The following is a 17,021-nucleotide window of genomic DNA, read 5'->3' on the forward strand; positions in this document are numbered from 1 at the left end:
AGTCTTTTCAGCTTATAACACTATGTACAATTATTTCTAAAGCACAGATTATGGTCTACATATTTTTAAATAACCACAATTCACTGTTACACTGATAATGTGCTCACTAACCATAATATGTAGGAACATTGTTTATTCTTAGCTATAGCATGAAAACATCTATCGAGTTCCATTCTGATATTCTCTTTTTCTTTACAATTCTTGTGATAACTGTCTATAAATAAAAACAAATATGCTTTAACTTTTCAAATTTTCATTTTGATTTACTCCTTGCAATTAAAATTTTATTAAAGTCTCTCTCTTTTATAAACAAAAACTGTTATTATTTGATTCATTTACCTGTTAAGTAAAATAAAAATATATTTATGTTACATTTTTTGTTTCAAGAGAAAGAAAGAGGCATCCTAGAGAAACTATTTCATTATTAGCTTCTAAATCACATTTAGGATCCTTGGATTGCAATTTCATTTTTTTTTTTTTTTCATGGGTAAAGACTGCTTTATTGGTGGCAGCTAGTACAAGTCAATAAATACTGTTCCCCAAAGAAATCAGTTGTGTATCAGATTACTGGTCCACAGAGAGATGAATGGAATTGAACCAACTGATGGCTGGGAGGATAAACTGAAGTCAATCCTGTTTCTTGGGAAATGAAGCCACAGCCGGTTCATACATGGCATATGCTGTTCCACCAACTGTAAGAATCATGGTGGCTCTATACAGGAGGACACCAGCCATCCCACCCTTTAGATGCACTGGATTCCATTATCCTCCTGAAACAGCTTTTGTTTCTCTGGAAACTTATTTTCAAACTGCCTGCGTGAAGTAGTACTTATGGTCCTCTTAGCAATCTGATGGAGAGCCAAGGTGACTTCCGAAGCCGCCCTCTCCCTTCCTTCCCAGGAGTTTAACGTCGTGACTCTCCAACCTCCGCTCCCAACCCTCCCGCCCTACATCACCATGGCTAGCCTGCAATTCCATTTAAATAGAACTTAATGTCAGAGTTATTAATGCTGATGACAAGGTATGTGCTTTCCATTTATGAAGACTCTCTGCATTTGCAACTGTGTCTAACTTATTAAGTAGAAATAATTTTGTTCAGCAACATTTTTTTTTTCTTTTATTTTCACAAATAGTCATTTATAACTGTGTAGAACCTGTCATACATTAAAGTAAGAAAGTGGCATGCTATCTCTACTTGAAATACTTTTGGTTAATATAACAGATAGAAAGGAAAAGTGTAATTTGAATATCTGACACATGTAATCTAGGGATTAGACAAGTGAGTTATGCTGTCTTAAAATCAGAGAAAGCAACTATAAGGAAAAATAAATAAATAAATAATTTTTGTTTAATGCCAAACAACTAAAAGCCAGATTCACATTTTATTTTCTGTGGTTAGAAAATTTACCTGTACAATATTTTAGAATCTAGAATGCAAATCTTCAAAGCACTTATATTGACCAAGACATCAAGTTATTTCAAAAATGTATGCAAAATCTAATTCACAGAATGTGTTTGAATACAATGAATAAAAAAATATCCAAAATTCATGTAAATTTATTCAGGGATGGTTCTGCTCTACTTTTGGGAACATTTTATATGGCAAGGATATTAATATACTCTCTTCCATTTCAGAAAAAAAAGATTAGAGTCAACAGTTGGTACCTCATAAATTCCATTTTCAAGACAGTGATGTAAGTGCTATAGAACTAAATCTTTGTTCCTGAAGATTTTTCTCTACATTGAACACACTCATTTTAGTATGAAAAGACCTATACAGTATTTACATTCACCAAGGATTCTTGAAAATCTTACAAACTAACAGATATATCTGATTATTAGAGTTTCAGTGGAAGGTATATCTCTTGCATTGATCAAATTTTCTCATTTTACTTTGTAACAGCTCTGTAGTGCTTATGGGTGCAGTCCAAATGCCTTTTTGAGGCACATTGTTATAATATTAAGAGTTTAAGCTCTTGAATTTCTTCTTTAATGCCATGTGTCTTGTCCTTGCCAGAGTCAGTTTTCTGAATAATGTGGTGGATTGAATAGACACTTTTATCTCTATTTCTACCAAATCCTACCAGTGACAGGAAGTGACTTTTCTTTTTTTTTTATTTATTTTTTTTATTATTATTATTATTTTTTTTTCCAGTGGGTTTTGTCATACATTGATATGAATCAGCCATGGATTTACATGTATTCTACATTCTTTGACAAACAAACCTAACAGAAGAGACAAAATCACTTTAGAGATTGGAAACAAAACTAATGGTGATTAACCCAGAAGTTCTGAATCCAAAGTTAGCAGTGAACGAAATAAATGATTTACTATACTGCATCCCCAATAGGTTCAGAAATCTGTTGTATTTAGGACAAACTAATGGGCATAAGTGGGGCTAAAACTGAATGTTTAATTTCTTTTCAAGAAGCTAAAACCCCATATATCTTCTTTACTTTGAGAATCTGATTGGTTTTTATATCTCAATCTGATAGAATATTGAAAGTCTACTTTCTAGAAATCATAAAGCAGCACAAGGAACAGAAGGCACTGCTGAAGCAGAAGTACTAAAATGAAAACAGGGGCTCTGATTGAAATTTACTTTCTGAATATTGAATCCCCATCTTCTTATCTTGGGAATGATGGTTTTTGGAATGATGACAGCCAGACATAGAACCCACATCACATAAGAGAATATCGTATTGTGAATTGAGGGTGCAGGTGGAGTACCACCATGCAAAAAGAAAAAAAGACTTAAATATACTAAAAAAAGTTTTCCCTAATGCACAAACAACTCCAGTGAATCCCACAGTCAACAAACCCAAACATGAATAGTGAACCTCCAATTAGCTTTTAACTGATCCTCCCTTAAACTAGAGTAGATAGATAAAAATCGCTATGTACTAGTTTAAGCCACTAAATTAACATTGAGACTAAACAAATTTTTTTTTTTTAATTTGGAGGAAAGAGAAGAAAACTTTAAAAATATATTTCAATAATATTTTCAGAGAAAAAGAATACATTAAATAAGAATGGGTTGCTATATAAAAAGAATAAAGAACATGTTCTTAGCAATAAAAACTTTCAAGAATAAATGAAAATCAACTAAAAAATCTGAACAAATGCATTAGTAGATGGGTTGAAAAGCAAATGGTAAGCACATATATTAAGCCAGAAAACTCACCCCAGCTTATAGATGAACCCCCAAAATTCATGAGCCAAATAAGATTTATTATTTTATGCCACTAATATTTTGAGTTATCTGTTATACAACATTATCATGACTATAGATAACAGATATATTTATTTAAAATATAAACAAAAGTAAAATTAGTACAATTAGTCTAAACCTATTTGAGAAGAGAGGAAAATGACTGATGGGAGCAGATTTATAAGCAATTACTAGAGACTAGCCTATTGGCTAAGGCACTAACAATGAGCAAATGTTGATTGTACTGTGTAATCTCTTGGATGAAAAAGAAATTGGTTAACGTAGATTCTACCATGCTTTGACTATTTAATATTTATAATTGTTTGTTGAACAAGGGAATGGCTTTCTATTTTATAGAAACAGAACTGAGGTTTTGGGAGGTAAAGTAGCAGAACTTATGTTAAATTATTATTAGCAAAGAAAAAAAACAAACAAAAAAAACAGATCCTCAAAACTTATCTGATTCCAAAGTCCATATTTTTTATCACCACATTACATTGATTTCCTATTTAATATTTAGTTCTTGCAACTTATCCACAAACACTAGTTGATTTAGGAATTTCTAAGGGGATTTTTCTCCCCCACCTAGTTTAAAAAGAACATGTTCTAAAGATTTGGCCTATTAAGAAACAAATTTCCTTTCTTGACAATGTTTATCCAGAACCCCCTCGGATCATCTTTATATTGAGTTTCCAGATCATATGTCAGAATTATTGTTAAATTGATAACTGAGCTAAAAGAAATGGAGAGAAAGGAAGAGGTGGGGTTGTAGAGTCAGGAATTGCAATCAAAGTTAGAAACAAAATCTGTATGAATGGTATGTTCATAAGTCTCTTGATTAGCAGGCAACTGGATGCATGTATAATAATTTCTCAAGCAATATCCCATTTTTACCACTTATTATCAAGATGCACCCATGCCCTCCCTCCACCCCAACAAACATATATTCACTGGTCTAAATTACATAATCCTTATTTAGTAGGGAAGGAGCAAGTTCTTCATTTAACTTATGCTCTTGAACACAATTACAATTAAACAAAATGTGTTTAGGAAAATTATCTTCCACTGTTGTAGTGCACTTGAAAGCATTCTTATTTACAACCTAAATGTGGTTGGCTGTTAAAGAAAATTGTTAAAACAGTATTAAATTTTTATAGCACTGTTCATGTCACTAGAAAAGAGGTTTAGCAAAATACCTCTTTGTTTTCAATGAGGTTGGTGATGAACTTTGACAGGCTAAAAAAGAATGGGATGTAAAGCAATCAGTGGGTTGTTAGGTGTTTATACAAATCCAGACTATTTTTTCACCCTATTGTATTTCTCATAGCCTCCTTTTTGTCTTCTTCTTCTGGGACTCTTATGATTAGAACGTTGGGGCGTTTCACATTGTCCCAGAGGTCCCTGAGGTTGTCCTCATTTCTTTTGATTCTTTTTTCTTTTTTCCTCTCTGCTTCATTTATTCCCACCATTTTATCTTCTACCTCACTTATCCTATCTTCTGTCTCCGTTATTCTACTGTTGGTTCCCTCCAGAGTGTTTTTGATCTCATTTATTGCATTATTCATTTTTAATTGACTCTTTTTTATTTCTTCTAGGTCCTTATTAAACATTTCTTTCATCTTCTCAGTCTTTGTCTCCAGGCTATTTATCTGTAACTCCATTTTGTTTTCAAGATTTTGGGTCATTTTTATTATCATTATTCTAAATTCTTTTTCAGGTAGATTCCCTATCTCCTCCTCTTTTGTTTGACTTGGTGGGCATTTTGCGTGTTCCTTTACCTGCTGGGTATTTCTCTGCCTTTTCATCTTGTTTAGATTGCTGTGTGTGGAATGGCCTTTTCTGTATTCTGGTGGTCTGTGGTTCCTTTATATTGTGGAGGTTTCTCCCAGTGGGTGGGGTTGGACGATTGGCTTGTCAAGGTTTCCTGGTTAGGGAAGCTTGCGTCGGTGTTCTGGTGCATGGAACTGGATTTCTTCTCTCTGGAGTGCAATGGAGTGTCCAGTAGTGAGTTTTGAGATGGGTCTATGTGTTAGGTGTGACTTTGGGCAGCCTGCATGTTGACGCTTAGGGCTATGTTCCTGCATTGCTGGAGAATTTGTGTCGTATGTCTTGCTCTGGAACTTATTGGCTCTTGGGTGGTGGTTGGTTGCAGTGTAGGTATGGAGGCTTTTGGATAATCTCTTATTACTTAATGTTCCCTGTAGTCAGGAGTTTTCTGGTGTTCTCAGGTTTTGGGCTTAAGTCTCCTGCCTTTGGATTTCAGTCTTATTCCTCCAGTAGCCTCAAGACTTCTCCAACTATACAGCACTGATAATAAAACTTCTAGGTTAATGGTGAAAAGATTCTCCACCGTGAGGAACACCCAGAGAGGTTCACAGAGTTACATGAAGAAGAGGAGAGGGAGGAGGGAGATAGAGATGAGCAGGAGGAGCAAAAGGGGGACTCAAGAGGAGAGAGACATATCTACGCAGTACTCTGTTCCCTAAGTGTTCTCCATAGCCCAGACACCCACAGAGGTTCACAGAATTGGATTGGGAAGAGAAGGGGGAGGGAGGAAATAGAGGTGATCTGAGGGAGAAAACGGAGAGTCAAAAGTGGGAGAGAGTAATCAACACACTCCTGAGTAAAAATGGGAACTGAATATTGGATTCTTAAATGTCCAAAATTGATATCAAATACTGAAAAACAAAGATTAAAAATCTAGAGTAGAGGTTAGGCTCTTAAAAATACAATATTATAAACAAAAACAAAAACACAAAAAATTTAAGAAATATATATGAAGTTCTGTTCAAAAATAGGGTCTCTCTTTTTTTTTTTTTTTTTTGGCATGGTTATAGTGAAATGAAAATGAAAATTAAGGAGTAATAGAGGACTTTAAAAGAAAATAAGAGAAAAAAAGAAAAAGAAAAAAATCTTTTAATTAAAAATAATAGTAAAAATATATGAAAATGAAAGTTAAGGAGTAATAGAGGAGTAATAGGGAATTTTAAAAGAAAATAAAAGAGAAAAAATTTAAAAAAGAAAAGAAAAAACATTTTTTTAATTAAAAAAACAAACAAACCAAAAAAAAGTAAAAATATATCTAGGAATTTTTCTGGAGCTATTGCGGGCAGTGTGGGTTCAGTTCAGTTTCAGATAGCTCCTCTTGCAGCTTACATTTCTCATCTATAGGCCCCTTCCTGTGTAGTCGGTCTTATCTACAGGGATTTCAATCTGTTGCACCGGTCCCTTCTGAAGCAGTTCCCTTTGTTTATTTGGCTCCTGTTTGCCGGTCTCTTCAATGGCTAATTTCCACCCTGACACAGGCGGGTGGAGGTGGTCTCTTCTTTAGGTTTGCTTTTTCAGTCGTGCTTCGGGGAGGGAGGGGCGCTGCAGACAGATATCGCTGGCGTGTGTGGGGAGCACTTGCAGTGTTCCGGCCACACTGGGTTTGCCCCCACTCACGGGTGTGTGCTTTCCCTGTCTACATTGCTCAGGCTCCCAGCTGCTCTATAGGGAGCGGGCCCTGCGTTGCATGCGGTTCCAGTTTTCGGGTACTCCACAAAAGCACGGACTCTGTTGGGCCTGCGTTTTGTGCCTTCCCCATCTGAGCAGCTCAGGCGGCCAGGAGCTTGATGGGCGCACTCTCCCCGGGTGGGGTGCGCCTTCTCCCCTCCGCGGTCCCAGCCTCAGTTTCCACCCGCACCAGTCCGGTGCATGTGCCTTGTATCTATTCTCGGGAGCTGGTCTCCAGCTGCGACCCTCCCGGCGGATGTCAACCATCCAGAATCTCAGGAAGTCTTTGGTTAGAATCTGGAAGCCTGTTTGCAGTGTGGTAGGGGATGCCGTCTCTGGGACCAAGATTGCCCCTTTCCCTTCCCCCCTGCCTCCTGCCTCCAGTGGGGCTGGGCCGGTCCACAGCCGGCTAGCTCTTCTCTGGGATCGCTCAGTTCTTCCTTTGTTCTGCGAACGGGCCTGCAGTGTGTTTGGCTGGTTAATTTTCTCTCTCTCTTGCTATCCCGCAGTTTAAGTTGCTATCTCACGTTAGCTCCCTCCGATTGCCCTCAGGGCACTAAGGCCCGGTCCTTGCCCTAAGCAATGCCTCCGGCTCCTCTCCATTCCGCCCCCACTTGCTGGTGGCGGATGTGGGTGTCTGGGATACTTTTCTGCTGGGAGTTCCTTTTAGGCATGTAATCTGTGGGTTTTATTTATTTTTCCTCCCAGTCAGGTTGCCGTCCGAGATTTGAAAACTTCCCCCAGGCCCTCCAGTGAGAGGGTTTCCTGGTGTTTGGAAACTTCCTCTATTATGACTCCCTTCCTGGGATGGGTCTCCATCTCTAGTTCTTTTGTCTCTCTTTTTATCTTTTATATTTTGTCCTACCTCCTTTCAAAGATGATGGGCTGCTTTTCTGGGTGACTGATGTCTTCTGCTAGCAGTCAGAAGTTGTTTTGTGAAGTTTGCTCAGCGTTCAAATCTTCTTTAGATGAATTTGTAGGGGGGAAAGTGGTCTCCCCATCCTATTCCTCTGCCATCTTAGCTCCTTCCCCTTCTCATAGCCTCCTAAACAAGTAATGTCAAATCTTCAGCTTGCTTCCCACTCCTACCCCACCATGTAACTCATTACTTGTTGAGAAAATATATTGATAGTAAACATTTCAATATGAAATTAATATGATATTAAAATGCATTCCTATTTGCTCGGCACAAATGGCTACTTGATTCATGAAGACTAGTTACTATATTTAAAATGAATTTGATGAGATGCTTCAGAAAATACTGTTGGATAGACACATTTTTTTAATGTAGATATATAGGCAGAGAGATATACACACATACATACAGGATATAATTTTTATCACAGTAAGCACTACAACTTTACTAAGACAACACAATTTTCACATAGTCTACACATTTGGAAAAGGAGTGCAATCACAACATAAAATAGTGACTGGTTGAACCTGTTATGTATGGGAACTATATATATATATATATATATATATATATATATATATATATATGTATATACATATATATATGGCTTGGATACTAAATAAATATTGCCAAATCAGTAAGAATTCCCTAAAGAACATGTTCTTTCTTATATTCATGGCTGATAGTTTTGAAAATTATTCAGCTGACTGCTCTTATTTTCAGTTAATCACAGTGGCTATGTGCATAGGTACCCTAGAGCCACTTAAGATGCAATTGCATAGACAAACATTTTTTGTTGTATTTATGTTTCTTGTAACAGAACTGATACACTGTGAATTTGTTCTTAATATGATATAAAGACAAATGCTAAAAGAAGTCTGAGAAAAATACAACAGTTTCTTATTCACCTACATTAAGAGCCTAGAATACAGCTGGAAAATAATGAATAGTCAACATGCTTTACTTATGTTAAAAGAGATATCTGTACAGTTTATAGTTCTTAAATATAAAAATCAGTGTTCAGAAAAAAATATAAAAGTAAATTCTAGCAAGAGAAAGTTAATAAGGTATCAGTATGTGTCACCCAAATATTTTTAAATAAATTTTGTAGAATTTTATAAACAGATTATAAAGCAAGTTGTACTATGAGAAAAATCACCTAGTGGTTTTGTATTATAATTCTATTAAAAAGGTGGAAAATTTATAAAACTATAATTGAAATTACCTATCTTAAGAAAACATTCTACTATGTGAGTCATGTCAGTAATGAGCCTTCCTATGAAGCAATTACATCACTACTCTTTCAAAAGCAAAATGTAACCCAAATATTATGTACCTCATAATAATTATCTTGTATCTACTGTAAAAGGTCAATGGTTTTGCATCAACAAAGTGCAAATATTTGCTGAAATAAAATACCAATGAGAATCATTTGGTATAATTCTACCCTTAGATCCCTAGTGGAAATATTTTTATCATTAGATCAATCCTTGTTGCATTTTCTGCTGTTCTATTGGCAAAATCTTCATACACTTATTATAAGGTTATGACATCACGTAAAATGCACCATAGAAAGAAGTTACTGTTTTCTCAATAAATTCAATAATACTGACATATACCTCATTAAATTCTCATCACTAAGCTGGCTTACATAGTTTTAAAATATATGCATTCTGCTTTGATAAAGCTCTTTACGATCCCATGGACTTGTAGCCTACCAGGCTCCTCCGTCTGTGGGATTTTCCAGGCAAGAGTACTGGAATGGGTTGCCATTTCCTTTTCCAGGGGATCTTCCTGACCCCCTGATTACATCCAGGGATCTAACCCAGGTCTTCTTCATTGCAGGCAAACGCTTTACCCTCTGAGCCACCAGGGAAATCCAAAAATGAAAACTAATGAGGGGAAATGTTTATATAATGATACTTCCATATCGTGCTACAATGGGGGAATTGACAGATTTGGGAGAGTAAAAAGACAACAAAAGACAAGACACTTGAGATGGGAGGGATGGGTTACATAATGGGTAGCAGAAGAGGAAACAGTCACACTGTGTGCTTATTCTGGAATTGGGAAATTTATTTTATATACTTAAAGAAATAGCTTGCTTTTCCTATGGATGATGGAAATAGAGGAAAAGGAAAATCCTTCTTCCAATGTAAACACCAATGGTTTCCAAAGAGTTAATAATTAAGTTGTATCAATGGCTATATATAAACATTTTTTTTCAGAACATTTTCTCTCAATGCAAGAGAAAATGTTATATTGTCCTGCCTTACACTCTAATACTGCACAATTGCCCAGTTGGCTTCCCTAGCAATATTAGAAACATTGTAGATGTGGAGCAAATTAATTACTGAAAGACTTCTTTAAGATCACTGAATGAGTGAGGAGGCAAAGTTAACATGTTAGTTTACTAATCAGTTTCAAGTGTATAAGAAATTTTTGAAATCTGACACATAATTCTTGAAAAATTATTTTTCCCGATAATTATTGAGCAACAAATTTTTCAACATATGGGAACATCAGCAGTCCTGTATCATATATTTACAGATGTTTTTATGGTTGACCTATTTGGAAAATATTTAGGAGATCTCTTTAATTTCTTTGAAGAACATCGTGGCCTCAAACTGACAGCTTTCGAGTACATTGTCTATATAATATTAACACTTCTAAAAATTTTTAAATCAACTGGTTGTGATTTTAAAGAGGAGACCCTACACTCTACCATATTTTTTAAGACCAACCAGATGTTATTTAAGGGTACAAACTTGCAACAAGCAAACAAGTAGTAAATAAGTCCTTGAGAGCTAATGCACAGTATATTAAAGATAGATGATATTGTATTATAATCATCAAACTTGCTAAAAGACTATTAGTTTTTCCAACTACTAAAAAGAAATTATAATTATGTGATGTGATACTGGTCCTAATTATCACTGCAATGGCAATCATATTACAATATAGAGGTGTTTCAAATTAATATGTTGTACACATGAAATTATACAAGGTAGCAGTACTGGTAAAGAACACGCCTGCCAATGCAGGAGAAGTAAGAGACACAGGTTTGATCCCTGGGTGGGGAAGACCCTCTGGAGGAGGGGCATGGCACTCAGACAAGTCTGAGGCCAGTTAGCACACACACACACACACACACACACACATGTCACACATGTGTTTGTGCTAAGTTTCTTTGGTCATGTCCAACTCTTTGTGACCCTATGAACTGTAGCCCTCCAGGCTCCTCTGTGCATGGGATTCTCCAGGCAAGAATACTGGAGTGGGTTGCCGTGCCCTCCTCCAGAAGATCTTCCCCACCCAGTGATTGAAGCCATGTCTCTTATATCTCCTGCATTGGCAGGTAGGTTCTTTACCACCATAGAAGCCCAACTAACCCCACGTATTCAACTTAAAGACCAATCAGGTGTCTAAGGAGTATAATTTTTGGTAAAATGTATAATTTTGATAAATGTTAAAATGGAGCATTATAACAAGTAGACTCATATAATTTAGTGCAAAAAGGGACTAAATATTAATAATTTTTAATCCAAATGTTAATATTATAGAGAAGAAAACAGTTTTGGAGTGGTATATTTTTTCACACTAATTGCCATAATTTAAGAGAAGCTTGCTGCTTCTGTCTCTGGTTCAAAGAGGATGAAGAATGTATTTGAAAACACTACTCACTGAGGAATATAATTCAATTCAATGTGACAAATAGTATTGCTTAATGGAATGGAAACTAATAATACAAGGTAAATAATGCTGTTGTAATTTGCCATTTCCTAGTCAAGAGAATAAAAATATCTCAGTTAATTCTTTTTATGAAGACTGTTCTCCCAATCAGATGTTGTTAAGAAACTTTAAAAAATGAAAGATAAAATGTACAGTCCTCATGTATTATAAACAATTCTGATAGGAAAATATCTAATCTTGTTTGTTAATTTTTATATCATATTTCACCTGGAAAGTGGTTTTGTACAAAAAGGTAAAGCAGTGTCCACTCACACTGCTGTGTTTACATGGTAACAAGCTCTGACAAAAAATATTTTATTGTAGTTATGTTGTTTATACTTATTGACATAATTCAAGTCTCTTTCCAAGTTCCTCACCTCAAAGGAAGGTTCTTTATGCCTGAAGAAGGGATATCTGTCATGGATACAGAAAAGCCTATTCTATCATTTCTCATGATCTGCCTTAACGGAACTGTCCTCACCCAAGCCTAACCACCAGAAAAAGTGTCAGTCAACACTGTGAGATTGCTCCCACATCTGTTCTGGTCTGTTCCTGGGTGGGATGGCTGGAGTGTGGGTTTTCTGAAGATAGGAGACAGCGCTGGGCTGAAACTTACAGTATCTGTTTACATTTTCCTTCTCATTATTTCTGTGAAGTTTATGCTGGCTCCCTTTCCTCACTTTAATAAAGCTAACACTTATTTTTTTTTTAATCCTGTACATAATGCTATCATTATATGCATCTCATATTAATATTAATTCTTGGAATAAGCTTCTTAATTGGAATTTGTTTAGAATTCAATTGCACTAATAATTTTCAGTATATTTATTTACCTTGTCTAGTATTCAAGAATATAATCTTGAAGGTGATATTTTAAATACCTGCTATAGGACTAAAGGATGTTGAATCTCTCTTTAAGTATAGTTTCTTTGAAAAAGTGAAATATTTTATATTTTTCCAATAAAAGGCAATTTATTTCACTATATATAGAAAAGATAGGCCTCAGTTCAGTCACTCAGTCATGTCTGACTCTTTGCAACCCCATGGATAGTGTCATACCAGGCTTCCCTGTCCATCACCAACACCTGAAGCTTGCTCAAACTCATGTCCATCGAGTCAGTGATGCCATCCAACCATCTCATCCTCTGTCATCCCCTTCTCCTCCTGCCTTCAATCTTTCCCAGCCTCAGGGTCTTTTCCAATGAGTCCGTTCTTTGCATCAGATGACCAAAGTATTGGAGCTTCAGTTTCAGCATCAGTCCTTCCAATGAATATTCAGGACTGACTTTCTTTAGGATTGACTGGTTTGATCTCCTTGCAGTCCAAGGGACTCTCAAAAGTCTCCTCCAACACCACAGTTCAAAAGCATCAGTTCTTCAGCACTCAGTTTTATTTACAGTCCAACTCTCACATCCATACATGACAAATGGAAAAACCATAGCTTTGACTAGACAGACCTTTGTTGGCAAAGTAATGTCTCTGCTTTTTAACATGCTGTCTAGATCGGTCATAGCTTTTCTTCCAAGAAGCAAGTGTCTTGTAATTTCATGGCTGCAGTCACAGTCTGCAGGGATTTTGGAGACCAAAAAAATTAAGTCTGTCACTGTTTTCATTGTTTCCCCATCTATTTGCCATAAAGGGATGGTACCAGATGCTGCCATGATCTTAGTTTTCTGAATGTTGAGTTTTAAGCCAACTTTTTCACTCTCCTCTTTCACTTTCATCAAGAGGCTTCTAGTTCTTCTTCACTTTCTGCCATAAGGGTGGTGTCATCTGTGTGCCTGAGGTTATTGATATTTCTCCAGGCAATCTTAATTCCAGCTTGTGCTTTATCCAGCCTGGGCATTTCACATGATGTACTCTGCATATAAGTTAAATAAGCAGGGTGACTCTATACAACCTTGATATACTCCTTTCCTGATTTGATGCCAGTCTGTTGTTCCATGACTGTTTCAAATATTTTTCTTACTTCCACCATATTCTTTTAAATCAGTTTGATAACCCCTTTCTCCTTGTGCTTGTTATTATGAAAATCAAATTTATATCTTTGATATACTTTATTGGCATAAGTAAAATATTTCTTTTAAAAGAGCTATGATTAATAGCAATATCTGATTAAAAGTGAAAGTGAAAGTCACTCAATCATGTCTGACTCTTTGCAACGCCATGGACTATAAAGTCCATGGAATTCTCCAGCCCAGAACACTTCACTTCTCCAGGGTATCTTCCCAACACAGGAATCAAACCCAGGTCTCCAGCATTGCAGGCCAATTCCTTACCAGCTGAGCCACCAGGGAATCCCAGGAATACAGAGTGGGTAGTTCAAATAATCAGATAATACTATCTGATTATTTGAGCTAATAAAACAAAGGAAGGCAAGAAAATTATTTTAGAAACATGTATGTTTAATTACATGCATTACATATATTATATTACATTACAGTCCTACCATAATTATAATTTTACATATTCTTCTATATCAAATTTTCAAAATTAGAGGGTAAATGTCAGTAATTTTAATGGTATTTAGAATGACAAATTTACCTGTTAATTCTATCAGAAAAAAATAATGTAGGAGGAGTGAGAAAGCTATAAGGGCAAGGAAGGGAAAAAAGTAGATGAAGAAAAAGCTCAGAAAATAAAAAAGTATTTTTTGTCAAGTATTTTTTTTTCTTAAGGAAGGAAACTACATTTCTACCAGTAGAAATCATCATAAGATGTAATAATACACAATGTGCCATTTCTGATAAGCACTTTTAACGAGAGTGACCTAGAGCACTCATGACCTATTCCTTTAGTAGAAGAGATATAACCAAATTATCTTTCACAATCCCTTTAGTGATGGCTATAAAAGGGAAATAGAATACAAGTCATAAGGAAGAATTCTTACCTACACAAGTTAAATTACAGCTTCTCTGAAGTAAGATACTATGACCTAACATATTTTTTTATTTTAGTGTAATTCATTCCCTGCCTTGCTCTCAGTATCACTCAAATTTATTGCTTAATGAATAACAAGTCAATGGAAACTTCTGAAAAAAGAGATAATACAGTACTTTTCATGGTTTTATTATTTTAAAAATAATTCCATGTATTCTCAGATGGAGAGGGAATATGATATTATAGGCTGAGCTTAATTAATCCTTAATAAAACTGTGCTTAAATCCTAATTTTGTCACTAATTTGTCTATAGTGAGTTCGCTAAAATTTTCTTGGCACAATTGTTTTATGTGGGAAAAGGGTTGGGGGTTGAAGATGCTGATAAATTGCACCATCTTTCATCTTTCATTGATCTATCAATATCTTTATATTGAAAATTGTACTGTCCATTGAAATTAATTCATTGCATATATGTATTACATATATTTATCCTACACGTAAACTACTGCATAACAAATGACCATAAACTTAATGGCATAAAACAAAGTATATTTAGTATCTCATAGCTCCCATGGATCAAGAATCTGGGCCTGACTTGCAGAGAGGGGTGTGTCGGGGCGGTTCTCTACTTAGGGTCTCACAAAGCTGAAATCAATGTGCTCTTATCTGGACACTCAATCAGGGAAGGGTTCATTCCTAAACTCCCTCAGGTTGCTGGCATAATGCATTTCCTTATGGCTATACAATTCATGACAGCTTGCTTCTTCAGTCAGCAATGGCAAACAAAAGTTTCTGCTTCTTCAAGTAACTAACTTCAGGAAAGCCCTAGACTCTCTTTTATAATCTCATGTAATTACACCAGGCTCACCCAAGAAATTATCTCTTTTGACTAACTCAAAGTCAACTGATTAAAAAGTCAGCCTTAATTATATGTGCAAAATCACTTCATTTTTGCCATATAACAAAGTCCCAGGGTTGATACATCACCAATCCTGTCATATTTTGTTAGATGCAGATCACAAGTCCTGCCCACACTCTAGGGAAAAAAATTACACACAGACGTAAATACTAAGTGGCAAGAATCATGGGACCCTCCTCAGGGTATGCACATCACAACAAGCACTGTGCTTAAACCTTAGGATCAAGAAACATGAGTAAAACAACACAGTTTTCCACGTGTTTATAATATAATTGGACACCCAAGGAAGCACACATACAGGTTTGTAAGGATCAGTGGTACCATGATAGATGGGCTATGAATAAATGATTTCATTCTATCTGGAAACAGAAGTGAATAGGGTTCTTAGAAAAAGGAATAGCTTCCTGGATCTTGAAGTCTTGCCTATAGACAAGATAGCAAGTAGATTTAAGTAGTGGATCAAGAAACTCCAAAATATGTAAGATGGCATATCATGTGTGTCAGAACATAAAAGAGTTTGATCCTTCTTTCATTAGTGTAGTGATCATGCTGCTGCTGCTGCTGCTAAGTCACTTCAGTCATGTCCGACTCTGTGCAACCCCATAGACGGCATCCCACTAGGCTCCCCAGTCCCTGGGATTTTCCAGGCAAGAACATTGGAATGGGTTGCCATTTCCTCCTCCAATGCATGAAAGTGAAAAGTGAAAGTGAAGCCTTTCAGTCTTGTCTGACTCTTAGCGACCCCATGGATTGCAGCCCACCAGGCTCCTGCGTCCATGGGATTTTCCAGGCAAGAGTACTGGAGTGGGGTGCCATTGCCTTCTCCGAGTTGTTATACTTGAACCTAGAAAATATGTGTGTGTGCATGCTAAGTCCCTTCAGTCATGTCCAGCTCTTTGAGATCCTATGGACTCTAGGCCTCCAGGTTCCTCTGTTCATACAGTTCTCCAGGCAACTATACTGGAGTGGGTTGCCATGCCCTCCTCAGGGGATCTTCCTTACCTGGGAATCGAACTCACGTCTGACTGTGTCTCCTGCATTGCAGGTGGATTCTTTATCCACTGAGCCACCTAGGGAGCCTGTAAAATATGTATAGAGTGTACAAATCAGGATACGTAGTGTTTTCTGTATAGTGAATTGTGATTCCTAAATCTCTACCTTAGGGCTGAGACTCTCCTTACCCAGATTGCTGGAACTTTTGGCTTCTGATAGCTCAAAGCTGAGTCTCTCTGTGGAAATTCCTTTTAGCCAGAAGAAGCTACTTCTACCAAGTTTATATCCCATTGCTGGCAGCAGCTCATACCCCATGACTGGATGATACAGTACAAAGATACTTGCTCCAATTCAATGACATCATGTGAAAGAATATGTGACACATTGTTCAAAAGATGGCTACAAATGCTTTCGTGTTCCCTTACAATGTGACTTTGCTACTTCTCTCATTACTAAGAGGTGGCATCTATTTTATATCCCACTGAATTTGAAAGGACTTTGTGACAGGTTTTGACTACAAATATGGCTCTTCCAAGTTCCACACCTCAAGAAGCCTTACAATTGATGTGTTATCCCCTTCGAACACCAAATCAAGACTATCACGTTATAACTGGGATGAAAATCTTGAGAGAGACAGAAAGAGCAGAAGAGGAGTTAAGGCTGTCAATAGATAGTGGAGACAGGGAATGTATATTTGGCCATATACAGAATCTTTTGGCAATACCCTCACTAACTTTGAAGAGAAAAAGTTCATGGAGATCAGAGATTCAGACCCCTTAGGTATTATAGAGTAAAACACTATGTAAGTGCAGGTACTAACTGAGGATGAAGGAATTAGAACGGGTACTAGAAGAAGCAGATGAATATCAGTTGC

At 36.4% G+C, this 17,021-nt stretch overlaps 1 pseudogene; it reads right to left on the minus strand.

Moving 5' to 3' along the window:
- Positions 1-627: 627 nt before the first annotated feature.
- Positions 628-16,462, minus strand: LOC133069873 (cytochrome c oxidase subunit 7A2, mitochondrial-like; annotated as a pseudogene).
- Between the last annotated feature and the right edge of the window lie 559 nt (positions 16,463-17,021).

The sequence above is a fragment of the Dama dama genome, chromosome 15 (genome assembly GCF_033118175.1).
Source record: "Dama dama isolate Ldn47 chromosome 15, ASM3311817v1, whole genome shotgun sequence".
Taxonomy (NCBI): domain Eukaryota; kingdom Metazoa; phylum Chordata; class Mammalia; order Artiodactyla; family Cervidae; genus Dama; species Dama dama.